Source organism: Coffea arabica, chromosome 4c (genome assembly GCF_036785885.1).
Source record: "Coffea arabica cultivar ET-39 chromosome 4c, Coffea Arabica ET-39 HiFi, whole genome shotgun sequence".
In the NCBI taxonomy this organism is placed as follows: Eukaryota; Viridiplantae; Streptophyta; class Magnoliopsida; order Gentianales; family Rubiaceae; genus Coffea; species Coffea arabica.
The window spans coordinates 44,439,277-44,454,510 of NC_092316.1; the positions used below are offsets into that span (position 1 = coordinate 44,439,277).

The 15,234-nt window shown below is 34.4% G+C and overlaps 1 long non-coding RNA gene across 1 annotated transcript; it reads left to right on the forward strand.

The window, feature by feature from the left end:
* The first annotated feature begins 8,261 nt into the window (after positions 1–8,261).
* On the forward strand, positions 8,262–12,477 carry LOC140005358 (uncharacterized). Its single transcript, XR_011813184.1, has 3 exons — positions 8,262–8,744; positions 10,803–10,883; positions 12,178–12,477. It is a non-coding gene; the product is annotated as an uncharacterized lncRNA (long non-coding RNA).
* Positions 12,478–15,234: the final 2,757 nt, after the last annotated feature.

Sequence of the window (15,234 nt, forward strand, 5' to 3'; positions counted from 1 at the left end):
AATGGAACACCGTATCCTTCAATGTATGTTTATTTTACATAATGATAATCGTTTCATGCAAATGTGCTATACCTGTGATATGCTCAAATTACTCGTAGAATGATAATTGTCTCATGTTCATATGTCAACGTGCAACCCTGAACCATACATGCGGTATGCTCAATTACTTGATTTATTAGAACTGCTAGAGTGTCATGCAACCTCACTGGACTGTGTAGCTCATTCCACGATTTTGTTTTCCTTAACAGGGTTCGAAATCAAGAGTACTCGTGAATAGTATTAGATTATTTTCTTTTGAAAATTTTAAGTTGTATTACAGCAGATGGCTGTAGTAAATATTCTTTTGGATTGTATTAAATTTGAGAGCTGATTAATTGTAAGTGTGAGATATTTTGGAATACTTTTATTATGTATTGAAGTTATTTGAAGTATTATTAAAGTATTCCGAACTTTTGAATTGTGGATTGTATTGAGTCTTGGCGAGAGTTGGGCAGACGTTCCACAGATACCCTTTGATTTGCCTTATAGAGAAGTGGGGGCGTCACAGTTGGTATCAGAGTTTAGGATTCAAATCTTTGTAGTGTGTCTTATATTTAAAAGTTTAGCATACCAGACTGTAGGATTGGTTTGAAAGTTAAGTGACCGCTTGTAGGGATGAAAATCAGAACTGCTTCGTGTGGTTTCTGCGTAGGGTGAGTTTGGACCAAGTGGTGTTATGGTCCTTACTATGTGATTGAGTAAAGACTTAAGTACTCTTTTAGAAATGTAAGCTGTGAATTATGAATGCGATATTTTGTAAAACCTTTATCTTGATTTTTGGAGGAAATTTGATATGTATGTTGGGTAGAAATTTCGAATGTGATGATTTACTCTCGGGACCGGCTGGCTCGAGTTGTGAATTACTTTATTTCGGATTCTTGTACCTGAGTACTTGGGAGTTGGGAAAAATGCTAAGGACTTGAAATCTCCATTTGTGAGGAATAAGAATGAATCGATATTTCACGTGAATAGTTATAAGAAACCGATAATCGTTTGATTAAGATGGCACAATAATTAAGAGCGAGAGGTGAAGAAGATCGTGGTCTAAAAAAAATTCTTGTGTTGGGGTTAAAGTTGAACATGTTAGGGAACGGGAATCATTTAGTTCCAACTAATCTAGTGAAACACTACTTGTGATCTTTCGTAGTGGGACGATGGGAGTAGAACTTAAGAGTTTGTACCCTGAAAATGAATGTACTTTTGATAATCAATTGTTTACTTTTGTTTATTGACTTTGATTTTGTATGAATTTTACTTGACTAAAACTTGTGTCATGATTTAACGAGCTCTAATTTGTGTTTACTTGCATAATGATAATGTTATTTGTGTAAGTGATTTTCTTTTCTTTAAAAGTTGTTACTGGTATGTGTGCATTGTTTAACTATAGTTTAGTGTGAGATTTATACATATGCGTATAGATTAGCTGTGAATATGGAAACTAGAGGACAACGAAAGGGACGTCAACCTAGATAACCCCGAAATCAAAGAGTAGATAATGAGTCTGATATTAATCAAAATGTCGAGCCAAGTGTTGGGAGAGGAAATAACCAAATGGGAGTAGTTTTAACTCACATGACGGATATACTAGAACTCTTAGTAGCTCAACAGGGTCAAGGGGTGGGACAAGAAAACCAATGTGAAAATCAAGAGATAGGGGAGGATCGAGTTTTGGAACGGTTTCAGAAATTTTTTTCGCCCAAATTTTCTGAAGAGCCTAACCTAGAAGTGGCTGAGAATTGGTTAGAAAATATAAGAAATATATTCGATGTCTTGGATTACACAGAGGAAAGACAAGTCACTTTTACTGTATTTCAACTTGAAGGAATGGTCCGAACCTAGTGAAATGTTATAGAAAATAAGTGGAAAAGAAATCAAATTTCAAGAATTTGGATAAACTTTGTACGAGAATTTAATGAGAAATTTCTTCCTCCACTTATCCAAAAGAAGAGAGAAGACAATTTTATAAGACTTCGTCAAGAAACTTTAAGTGTGGCTGAGTACGAAACACACTTCACAAAGTTATCTACATATGCTCCAGAGTTGATGGCTACTGAACGGAAGAGAATAAAACGGTTTATCTAGAGATTAAATTTAGAAATCCAAGATGCCCTTGCCGCAGCACAGATTGAAACATTTAGTGACGCTCTCGAGAAAGCGCAAAGGGTAGAAAGCATAAAATTCCAACTGAGAGCCTTTCAAGCGAAGGAAAGAGATGTATCCGATAATAGACCCAGAGAAAATGGACCACCACCCAAAGTTAGAAAAGGAGAGGATGGGATAAGACTATCACTCCTTGCGTCACTCATGATAAAGGAACCAAAAGGAAATATGTCACAAGGAACTCCAGTCGGACAAATACGATCAAAAGAAACCTCACAAGCAAGGCAAGTCACAAAGTCTCGTTCGACCTGTGGATATTGTGGAAGGACAAACCATAACGAAGAAAACTGTTGGCTGAAGGGACGAAAATGTATGGGATGTGGGAGTACCAACCATAAAGTTCACGACTGTCTAAGGAGATATCCCCGAGAGACTACCACTCAACAAGGAAATAGAATTAATTCTCGACAAGTCAATGGAAGAGAAAACCGACCAGTGGCATCTGCAAGAACATATGAAATGATCACACAACAAAGTTCAGGGTTATCTGAAATTACGGAAGGTATGAATTTCGAGAACAAAATTCCTTTTAAGGAGGGAAAGTTGTGAGGACTCGCAAAATTTACTTATTTAATTTCCTATTTCTAAATTATTTAATTATTTATTTGGTCATTTATTCCGAATATTATTTTCTAAACTCTTTAGACCTAATTACATGGGTCTATAACTCAATTATATTTTTAAAGTAACTCGTTTCAAAATTTAATTTTTGGAAACTTGTTAAGTGAGAATAATGAATGCACGTTTGGAAGCAATAACCGTTTTGAGAGTATAATAAATTTGAAAAATTGGAGACTTATACATTAGTCTTGAAATAGGTATTTTATGTTTAAATGCTCAAGTGATAGTTAGTTATACTATTGTTATAAGAATTTCTTGGAAATTTCACTTTATCGCCCTTAAATCAGAAGTACGCGTTTGTACGCGCGCGATCAATTAAGGGACTTAAGGCCTTTTTTTTAGACCATTAAAAGTGAATAATAATAGTATAAATACAAGTGCATTAGAGGTTTAGTGCACAATTGAAACAAATCCGAGAGAAAACGGAGGTACGAAACATGCGCATACTCGTACCATTAAGAGTTGATTTTTGTGTAAAAGGCCACCAACCACCAAGCTTCTCTAGGAAGCCTCTTTTGATCAGCCCCATCTCTCTCCTTTCTCTTTCAAGCTGGCTGAACACACTAAGCAAAGAAGAAAGAACAAAGTTCTTCTCATTTCACCTCCATTCATCTGACCATTTCACCTCAAAATTTGTACACAACTTCCATAATACTAGAAGAACAACTCTAGCCAGGTGAGGAGCATCATTTCCACGGTTTCTTGGAGTTTTTTAGTGGCTAAAATTTCTGGTTTCATCTCAAAAACTAGGAGGCAATTATCTAATCTTCTAGTCTTGGTTTTAGTGGATGGATCTTTGATATGAAGCTTGTAACTTCATGTGGGTATTGTTATTTGGATGAAAATTTTGTATGTGGGCTCTATGAACTCCCACCATGGTTGGATGGACTGATTTGTTATGCTTTGATGAAATTAATTTTGGTTTAGTGCTTAAATTAGTGAAAATGATGTCCCAAAATTGCTCTTCGAATCTGAAAAACTTTTCGTTTTCTCTTAGCCGAATGGCCAATCTTGACTTGGGACTTGTTATTTCAAAATTCTTGGTGTTAATTACCTAAGAAAATGTATCTTGAATGTTATTTAGACATTGTCTATACAAATGAATCATGTTTGAAAATATGTCATTAGCTGAATGATTTAGAAAAGGGAAATGGTAGCACAAGGCAGCTTTGCCTTGAAAATTTAGAAACTTTCGTGACTTTGTTAACTGACTTTTCGTACGTATTTTTCCATGAAATTCGACAGAGGAATAACCCTTATATGGTAGTGTAATACTTCCAAATTTGGTGCCATTCCGAGTCCATTTCAATACTTAACCAAAGTCCCAAAATTTGTGATTTGAACCTAGAAATTGCCTAAAAGTTTCGATTTTTCAGCAACTTTGAGCTTCTATATATTGGTGCTCAAAACTCTGATTCTTATTCTGCTTGTTATGTTTTAAACTTTGTTTACAACTCTAATTGAGTTCCAAATTTCAAAGGTTGGTCCACATTGTGTGAATTTTGCCGAATTTCCAAACTTTGATGAAAACCAACCCCAAAACTGTCTCGCAGGCCAAAACAGCAACTTTGAGACAAATTTTGAATACCTTCGGTTTGGAATCATGGAAAAGTATCTTCTACAAACTTTTAGTACTTTGAAAATATTTTTCAACGGTATCAAGTTTTCCAATTTTAGACTCATAGAGAGTGAGATTTGATTTTTCAAATATTTGTTTGCCTAATCTGAAATTTTCAAATTAAAGGAAATTAAGGGTTTCGAACTCTCCATTTTCCTCCAATATTGTTAGACCATTTTACACTTGATTTCAAAGGCGAAAATCAAATTTCTCTTATGTTTTTGAAACCCACTTCCGAGTCTCGATTATAAATAATTAAGATTCAATTCATGAATTCTCCTTAGATTGTACACTAGTACAACCTTCTTTGATAAGTAGGGGTTCTAAGTGATAGTGTATAATAATTGATGGTTATTTGCTCAGGCGCTCAAGGAGACCTTCAAGAAGAACTCGAAGTGGACGCCTAAATACTTGTTTGAGTACTTACTCACTTGTTTTGAATAGGTGAGTGTTCCATATAGGAGTACGTAATTTGAATAAGTCTATGACATACTTATTCTATGATCGTCAAGTGTTAAGTCCTACATATTAAGTATTTACCACACTCATGCATATTTAAGTAGGGTATAATTGAATTACTCGATATGAAATGCTTGAAGAGCATGTTTACGTGACTACTTGAATTACTCGACATGAAATACTTAAAGTGCATATACTTCAATTACGCGATATGAAATACTTGAATTGTATATTTACGTGAAGTGTTTAAATGATTAATTATGCTATGGCTGCATAAGTCGGTTGGAGTGAATCTCCTCGACTCTTAAGTGGTAAAAGTGAGAAACGGCCAAAGACGGCCTACTAAAATGACTAATGTCTACCAATTAACCGTGATTACTACCGTTAACCATCAACCGTTAACCGTTAACCGTCAACCGTTTACCGTTTACCGTAATTACTTAGCGATTTCTTATCTAGTTAATTACCTGGTACTTGATTACTTGCTTACCATAAATTACATGTTCACATGAAATTATCAAATATTGCTTACGTGTTTATGTGTTAATTGTTGCTAGTAATTACTCATATGAAATTGTCCATCATTTTAAGGCGAGTGTGTACTTTATCTCACTCGACCTACCAAAAGAATAAATTTTTACCGTTCGCCAAGTTATTTGATTACTTGTGCATGTTGTAAGCTCTAAACTGAACTTGGGCCCTGCCCTTGGTTACTGACCTACTCGAGCCAAGACTGGGTTCGGTCTGGTAGGTTGGAACTCTGAACCACCATTTTGGTATACTCAAGTATTACCACTGGAGGAATAAGACGATAGCCAGACAGTATCGTGGGGACCGGAAGTTATAAGGTGCAGTTGACCGAAATAGTTCCAATGGAACACCGTATCCTTCAATGTGTGTTTATTTTATATAATGATAACCGTTTCGTGCAAATGTGCGCTATACCTGTGATATGCTCAAATTATTCTAGAATGATAATTGTCTCATGTTCATATGTCAACGTGCAACCCTGAACCATACATCCGGTATGCTCAATTACTTGATTTATTAGAACTGTTAGAGTGTCTTGGAACCTCACTGGGCTGTGTAGCTCATTCCACGATTTTATTTTTCTTAACAGGGTTCGAGATCAAAAGTGCTCGTGAATGGTACTAGATTGCTTTCTTTTGAAAACTTTATGTTGTATTACAGCAGATGGCTGTAGTAAATATTCTTTTGGATTGTATTAAGTTTGAGAGTTGATTAATTGTAAGTGTGGGATATTTTGGAGTACTTTTATTATGTATTGAAGTTATTTGAAGTATTATTGAAGTATTCCGAGCTTTTGAATTGTGGATTGTAGTGAGTCCTGGCGAGAGTTGGGTAGGCGTTCCGCGGATACCCTTTGGTTTGTCTTAGGGAGAAGTGGGGGCATCACAACTTGACTATTTAGTTTCAAGTGAAACGTGCTTCTTTAGATAAAACTCCATAAAAAAAAAAAAGGAAAGCAAGAAGACATGCTTCCATGTAAAAATAAACACCCACTTGTTCACATTTTTCATATTGAAAATGTTTTAAAACTCATCATATAGTATCTAAAGTTCTTCTCTATTTCCTCTGATCTACAATGTTTTATAGTATTTTTTTATCTTTTTTTTATTTTGCACAGTATTATATCTATTTTCTCCTACAAAACTTCCATGACTTACTCTTATTCTATAAATGGTTTTTTTTTTGTTTGTAAGTCTAATTTCTAGATTCAATTTGATCAAATACTTCTACAATTTAAACAAAGTAATCTTGAATAGCTACTTTTTTCTAAACCTCACTCCACTTATTATACTATGTCCATCTTTGTTTTGCAATCATTGATACCGGGTTTCACTTCATTTAATATGCAACCTCTTATTAAACTTGTGATTATTGTTTCCTTACCAACAACGTCAGAGGGTTAAAAAGTCGTATAAATGTAACTCGACATGCAACCTTCATGCCATATATGCTTAGTTGATGGTTTTTTCTTTCCTTTTTGTTAGATCTTAAAATTTTATCCTATAGGTTTATACACGTGTATTTGAGTTATTAACACAATTTTTTCTTGTATTCTCCAATATTAAAATCTAAGTAGCTCTAAATTTATGATGTCCTCTCCTATTTACTCTTCTTTATGATTTTTACATTAAATTTGCTTAATCACTCATCTTGAATTATAAGCAATAGTTTTATTTGATAAAATTATATTTATAGGTTATTTATATGTTATGTTCAGTTGTACAATCTTGTCGTCCAATTATCGCCCTCAGTTTCAGTTTTTGAAATATTTGAATTACATCTCTATATTTCATTATCAAATCAAAACTTTCTTTACCAAGCATACTTTACCTCTTCGATAAGTTTGATTTTCGATATTGGACAATTCATGTATCTATGATTGCTTAAATATCGTAATTTATTGAGTGAATTACTTAATTAACATATGAGTGTGCTGACAACTTTTTATCGCTAGTTGAAATATTATTCAGAATATTATGACTTTCTTTTAGCAAGCTCATTTACTGGATGGGGATGCCAGCCTCTCATTTTATTAATAATCAACAAAGATGCAATGAGTTTTAAAAAATTAGAAGAGTTACACCCTTGGATACAACTAAAAAATTACTCCTTTGTGAGGACCCGAAAATTTTGCTTATTTTATTTTTTTTACTGGCTAAAATAAGTATTTACTCACCCGATTTCTTCGAGTATTATTTTCTAAGCTTTTTAGGTCTAATTAAACGTATCCATAGTTTAGTTATATTTTTAAAGCGATTCGTTTCGAAATTTAATTTCTATAAGCTCGTTAAGTGAAAATAGTAAATACGCGATTGGAGTAAATAATCGATTCGAGAAATTACATATAACGAATAAGTGGTTAAATTAACAGCCTAATTGAATTTTCATAAAAATTGAGAATTTAGAAATATCCTGATTTAACTAAGAATAACAGTAAGAATTTTGAGTGAGAGCTTGACAATTTTATTCCTTATTTAAAATTTAATACATGTTCCATTTTCTTTTATTTATTAAAATACAGGTTTAATTAATTTTTTCGTTAACAAGTAAACTGGTAATACCTAGGATGGTGTGAGAAAAACTCTTATAGGGGTATGTAAATTAGAATAAACTAAAGTTTGAGACAATACTTGAAGATGATAAGATTCCAACCCCTTAGCAAATAAATACTTTAATGTTAAAAGACCATTAAAGTCTCAATACTTGAATAAATAACCATGCAACCAACTCTATTCCATTTGTCTTGAAACCGAGAGAAACTTAGGAAAAGAAACAACTACAATACATTCACTACCTCTGTTTATTACAAACTGAAAGACAACAAGAAGGAAAAACTAGAAACCTCTCTTACCTTCTTAAAAAGTGAGTACCAGCCGAGAATTAAGAAAATTCCAGCACTACCATTTCATTCTCCACTCCAAACACTCCAGCTCTTCCACGGTTCGCTTATCCCCACTACCTCAGCCTTAATCACAACCACAATTGTCCCACACCATTATCCCTTACCTCGTGATCATAGCCAAGAGAGAAAGCCGAGCTTTTCCTTTTCCTTCTGATCAGAAGCTTGAACAAGAAAGGAAGCTACGCAACCTGCCTTCTCAAACTGTCCGCGAGTGATTGTGAGGGAACTGCGAGAGCTGCATCACCTTCCTCCTCCCAACCGCGAGCTGACCGTTTCAATCTGCACCTTCACCCCAACCAGCTGCCATCATCTTCCAACCGCAACACCACAGCTGCAACCATCGCGTGCGTGAGCTTAGCCGAGAGGAGAGAAATTTCAGCTTTTCTTGTTGCATGAACTGACCTTCTAGCTGAGGTAAATTCGAGACTTAGATTAACTAATTACTGGTAGAAGAAGCTGTTTAAAAGCTTGCATGTTGAGTTTGTGCGTTTGGTCGATGAAATCAAAGCATGAGGAAAATCTGGTTTGATGGAAATGGATATTGCCGTGAGCTTGAATCAGAAATGCATACTTGATCTTGCTTAATTGAAGTAATCTGAGCTTGTAATTGCGATTAACTAACTAAGAATTAAGTGTTTAAGCTTTGCATGCCGTTCTTTAGCTCGGTTAAGTAAGAAAAAGAAAAGGAAACAAGGAATCTGTTGCATGCAATCTAGCCGAGAATAGGTGAACAAATTCTGGAATTTTTGGGATGATTATAACTGTTGTTTGAATCTAATTTTGAACTGGAAATGTTAATTGGCTAGTTAAGAAATTGCATGCCGAAATTGAGTACTTAATATCATGTTTTAGCCGAGTAAAAAGTTGGATTTATGACCAATTAGCTGCTGGAAATTCTGTTTAGCCGAGGACAGATTTATTGTGGTGGAATTATTTGCCAAAATCACATGCTATTTGCTTTATTTCATGTCGGAAAATTTTGATGGTGGGCTCTATGAACTCCCACCCTTGGATTGATGATGGATATAATGCTAGTTAGTGTTTAAATAGGTAGATTAATGATACCTAGCTAGTCTGGACTCCAAGAGATGCATAGTTCAAAAATGTTCAGATTTGCCCTGTTTTAATCGCACCCTTTTTTGCAAAATTTTGAGGGTTTCATGACTTGTATATCACGTTGATATGTTGAATATATGGTGTATAAGTTTCATTGAAAAATATTGAGGTTTGGTTGGTCAAATAAATTGATTTCACAAAGCTAGTAAATCTGGAACTATTTCCGAAATGCTCTGACCAGCTTTCGTATTTCGGCCATAATTTTGAGCTCCGATGTCGAAATCGAGTGCCGTCAGCGGCATTTGAAACTAAACATTCCAAACTTTCCGACGGTATAAAATGCACATTCTGGTTCCATGTACGTGAGCCGAACCAACCATTTTAAGTCGGCTGTTCTGTTTCTCTATTTTACAAGAACAAAATGCTGAGGCTGCAACTTGTGGCTCGAATTCGAGCTAGTTGCGCGCCTAATTTCAAAATGATTTCTTCTGTGAAATTATAGCTTTATGAATTTTTTTTTCCAACGCCTTCAACCATGCCCAATTCCGAGTTAATTGGAGTGACTTGTGATCAAAATACGGAACCTGCCCTGCTCTTGAAAACCCTGGTTTTTAGACAGATTTGATGCAAGGCTTGGTATAGACTTGATAATTAAATTTCTTGGAGTTAGACACCCACCAAAGGTACCATGAATGTTCTTTAGATTGCGCCTAAACAAATGAACCATGTTTAGAGGATTTTCCCTTGGTCAAAAGTTTGGAAAAGGAAATTTTCATATACAAGGCAGCTTTGCCTTAAAATTCTGGTAACTTTGAGTTGCCATATCATAGTACTCAAAACTCCATTTCTCATTGCGCTTGTTTTACTATAAACTTGGATTGTAACTCTAAAATAGTACCAAATTTCAAAAGCTAGTTCCAATCAAGTGAATTTTGCCGAATTTTCAAAGTTGGCCAAAAATCAACTTAAATCTGCCTTATGAACCAAAACAGAGACTTTGAGCTTATTTTTGAATGTTTTCCATGTGCAATCTTAGAAAAGTGTATTATAAGAACTTTTAGTACTTTCAAAGAGGTTTTCAATAGTATCAAGCTTTCCAATTTTGGGCTTGCAGAGAGTAAGATATGATTTTTCAAAAATTACTTGTTAAATCTGGAATTTTCTAACTTAAAGGAAACTAAGGGGGTTTCGAACTCTTCACTTCTTTCAATATCATTTGATTGTTTTACATTTGAATCCAGAGATGGAAATCAGATTTGTCTTGTGTTTTAAAACCCCACTTTTGAACCTCGAGTTACACGAATTCTTAGGCTCGTCTCCGCGTTAATTTCTTAGATTGCACTAGCGTACAATCTTCATCGAAAACTAGAGAATTCGTAGCGATATTGAGTGGTACTTGAATTATTGTTTGCTCAGGTAATCGAGGAGATCTCCAAGAGGAACTCGGAGCGGATGCCTAAAACGCTTGTTTGAGACCTATCGCGCTTGTTTGACTAGGTGAGTGTTCCATATAGGAATACGTAATTGAATAAATCTAGGACACGCTTATTCATGATTATTAAGTGCTAAGTACTATGTGTTAAGTATTGACAATACTCATGCCTATATAAATAATGTATACCTGCAGTGCATATCGACTATGAATTCGATACATGCCTAGCTTGCTAGATTGCTTGCCTAGCCTACTTGGTTAAAGTGTTTTCGTGACTTGATATGTGATAATTGGAAAAATGATTTCTGATCCATCGAAGTGAGCAGTGTGTACTTTATCACACTAACCTTTCGAGTGGTGATTTATGTGAAATGTTTTCGTGAATACCTCAGGTGTTGTGACGTCGTTGGGTGAATCCCTCGACTAGTTGCTTGCGCTTGCCAAGTGTTGGACATAAAGTCGTTGGAGTGAATCTCCTCGACTCTCATATGATTTCCAATCTACATGACTATTCGATATCCGTGAATTACATGCTTCAATGAAATCAACTTGTATTGCTTACGTGCTAAGTATCTACTTGGTTACTTGATTATCATGAATCACATGTTATATGAAGTTGTCCATCATTGTTAGGCGAGTGTGTACTTTACCTCACTCGACCTATTCAAATGATGAATCTTACTTTTTGTCGAATTACTTGGTTACCTGTGCATGTTGTAAGCTATAAGCTGAACTTGGGCCCTGCCTAGGTTACTGACCTACTCGAGCCAGGATTGGGCTCGGTCGGGAAGGTTGGAACCCTGGACAACCGTTTCGGTATACTCGAGTACTACCACTGGAGGGATAAGGTGATGGCCAGTCAACCGAAGGAGTTACTGATCGGAGTTATAAGGACGGGAAGTGGACCGAGTACCGTATCCTTTTGTGCTTGCTTTACTATTAATAATGTTATTGCTCTCCTAGTTGACATTTCTCGGGTAAGACTCTTCATGAACATTAATCTCTGAGATGAAGCAATCCTTGTAATGTTCTTCTAGTCAGACGAGCCACTATTTGTTTGACTAAAAATTCATGAAAATATATTTATATGGTCATTCATTCCAAAAATACGTTAGTGATTTTAGATAATTTATGAGTTGTACTCATAGTAAAGTTACCAGCAAAAGTACTACTACTACATGTGTTTTCAAAGTAGCAATTACCCGAGTAATGATTATCACCTCATGATAACCTGCCATTGTGTAATCTCGAACCATGCATATGACATGCACAACTTTCTTGATTTGTTTGAACTGTTAGAGTGTCTTGGAACCTCATTGGGCTGTGTAGCTCATCCCACGTTGTGGTTTTCTTTTACAGGGTTTGAGACCAAGGGTGCTCGGAAGTAGTACTAGATTGTTTACTTTTAGGATTGTAATTCGAGTTAAACAATGTAGTTTTGCCTTGGGTTGCCACTTGAAGTGGGAAAAGTGTAAACCCTGGATTTGTATGTGGCTTGTATGAATTTGTTACTTGGCTTGTAAGGATGTATTTGAATTGTATGTTTTGTTTCTTGGGTTGTAATCGGGAAGGTATTTTAAGAATCGACGTTGGCTATCTTAAGGCACTGTTATTTCTGAAGTTAATGTGATTCTAGAAACCGGCCTATTTGGAGGGAAACGATGTTGTAATAGATTAAATTATACTTCGGAAGGATTTTTGCTAGCTTGCTTGCGTGAGTCCTGGCGAGAGCTAGGCAGACGGCCCGCCAACCCTCTAGTTCGCCTTAGGGGGAAGTGGGATCGTCACATCCTTAACAACTTGCATACGTATTGAGCAGAACTCTCGACAATCTAGATTCAAAAAAACCCGAATCCTCCCAGGAAGTTGGTTGTATGAAGTACAAAAAAACTCCGAGGAAGCCGCAAATTTGCCAGCATATTAGCCGAGGAATTACTCTCCCTAAATATATGCTCAATCGAAGCCGAAAAGAAGATTAACAGTGCCAATATCCTTTTGAGTGTGTTGCAGAGTGGCCACTTGACTACCATTCCTGATGTAAGCAAGCAAACTAGACTTTCCAAGTCTACCTGTACCAACAACCACCCCCTAAGTTCCTCTTAACACTGTTGAAGTCCGTGCAATAGTGAAGAACTTTCAACCAATAGCACATTGATCTATGCAATTTGTGTAACATATAGATTATGTATACAAACTTATTATTGAGTAAATTTTTAGATTAATCTTTCTAACACTAATAATGTATACACTATCAAGTGTAAATTTATGCCACATCATATTAATTTCAATTTTAACTCTAAATTTTACACATATAACATGCATCAATACCTGCTAGTGTATATATTGTTATTGTTTGTAAGATTAATTGATATATTATACATCACAATTATTTTTTGTGATACTATATTTTGATCCTTGTAGTTATTGTATCAACTTAACATTTAATTAATTTTAAATGATATATTGTGATGCCATATTTTAATATATCAATAATCTCACATACTTTTTATTGAATTGCTTATTTAAACAAACATGTTTACTGATTAATGATTTTCTATACTATTATCATTTGAATTGCTATATGTACAAAAAATATGCTATGTGTTCTTTCAGATCAACCTATATATATTTTTAAATAGAAGTCAATATTATTAATAAATTAGTTGAAAATCATTTAGAACAATTTGGTTGACAAAAAATGCTACACTAATGGTAGGAATACATAAAACATGTCACAAATATATCTAATTTGAAAATTTATTAGATTTAATAGAGTTACAAAATATAACAAATTGCACTATGAATCACAAGTCCAGACATACTATAAATATCCATAATTGATAGCATGCTCACTAATCACTTTTTAGTTTCCTACTATAAAGTATAATTTATACTATGTGTACCATCATTCATGCATACACATAATGACCACACCCATCATTCATATAATAATAAAATTGAAACATGAAGCCTATTTTTTTAATAAATTACAATTTCATCTCCACCCAATTGTATTATTCATCTAAAAATTTATTATATATTTGTAAAATCCAAAGTAATCTAAGAGGGGGATGAATTAGGCAGTTCAACAATCAAGCAAATATTTACATATTTACATCCAATTTTATCTATCCAATTTACCTAAATTAACACACATCTAAACAAACCAAATAGCAATAACAATAAGGCAATTTAACTATACAAACAAGTAAAAAAGATAGCAATAGAAGGTAAACAAAAGTTTCAAACCAAACAAACTTCCAAACTTATTCCATATTTGAAATTGATTCTTCCACTAGTAATTTCATCAATTGATGACGTAGTAAACCACATTATAAATAAGAAGACTCACTCCTTGCTTATTCAAAACACCCTTTAGTTGAGTCAAAAAGTTTTATAACTTCACTTAAATTAACTCTCACTATGTTACAATTGAATGCCCCAACCAATTAAGAACTACCACACTTTTCAATCTCACCAAAATTACAAGTACACCCACACATGAGTATTTTTCCTCAAAATCACTATTACCAAACTTGTAGTCTTGCAGGCAAAAGTTTTCCTTTTCTTTAGACTTAGGGGTATTTAAAGGTAACGAAATTTTGTCCCAAAAGTTTCTCCAATAGTTAAAAAGACTTCCTATTAAAAACTAGCCGTTGGACCTATCGAACGTCCTATAGTTTGGTTCTGCATTCGACCTTGCATCCAAAGGTCTTCATTGGGAGTTTCAGACATCCAACGTAACGTCCAAAAATGTATCTAATAGAAATAAAGTGTTCACAGAGAGTTTAGATAGCTTATTGGACGTCTAGTAGCTATGATGTGCATCCAATCATCAAAGTTAGTATTTTCTTCACTCATTCAACATTTAATCCTTCTATCTAGTGTCCAAAACTGCATCCGAAATTCACTTGAGTTGTTTTTGAAGTACTTTGGGCATCCGATCTGCCCGATGTGTATTCAAAACTTCGTCCAATACTCAGCAAAAAACTTTATTTCTTCTTATTCTTCATCCTTTCTTTTTCAAAATGTTTGAGTATCGGTTCTAACAAAATTCTTACTAAAAATATTAGTTCAAATCATGATTTTGGGTTGTTAATCATCAAAATCAAGGGTTGATTAACCTAAGTCTTCAATATCGATATCAAACTAATATTGACACAATGCACCAGTGTTTTTTCAATTACAATATTTCTTTTCACTTGTAACCTATATCAATAGTATTTTTTATTTTTAAGTTTATTCTATTTGGGTCATATTCAATGTACGTTTTGCTATTAGTGAAAAATTTAATGTCCACTTCACCTTAATCGGATCATTGATTTCAATTTCATTCATTGTAATTTTGATTACCTTAATTGTTACTTACCTCAACTATACACAACTATTTAATCAACGCTAATGAAATTTAAATTA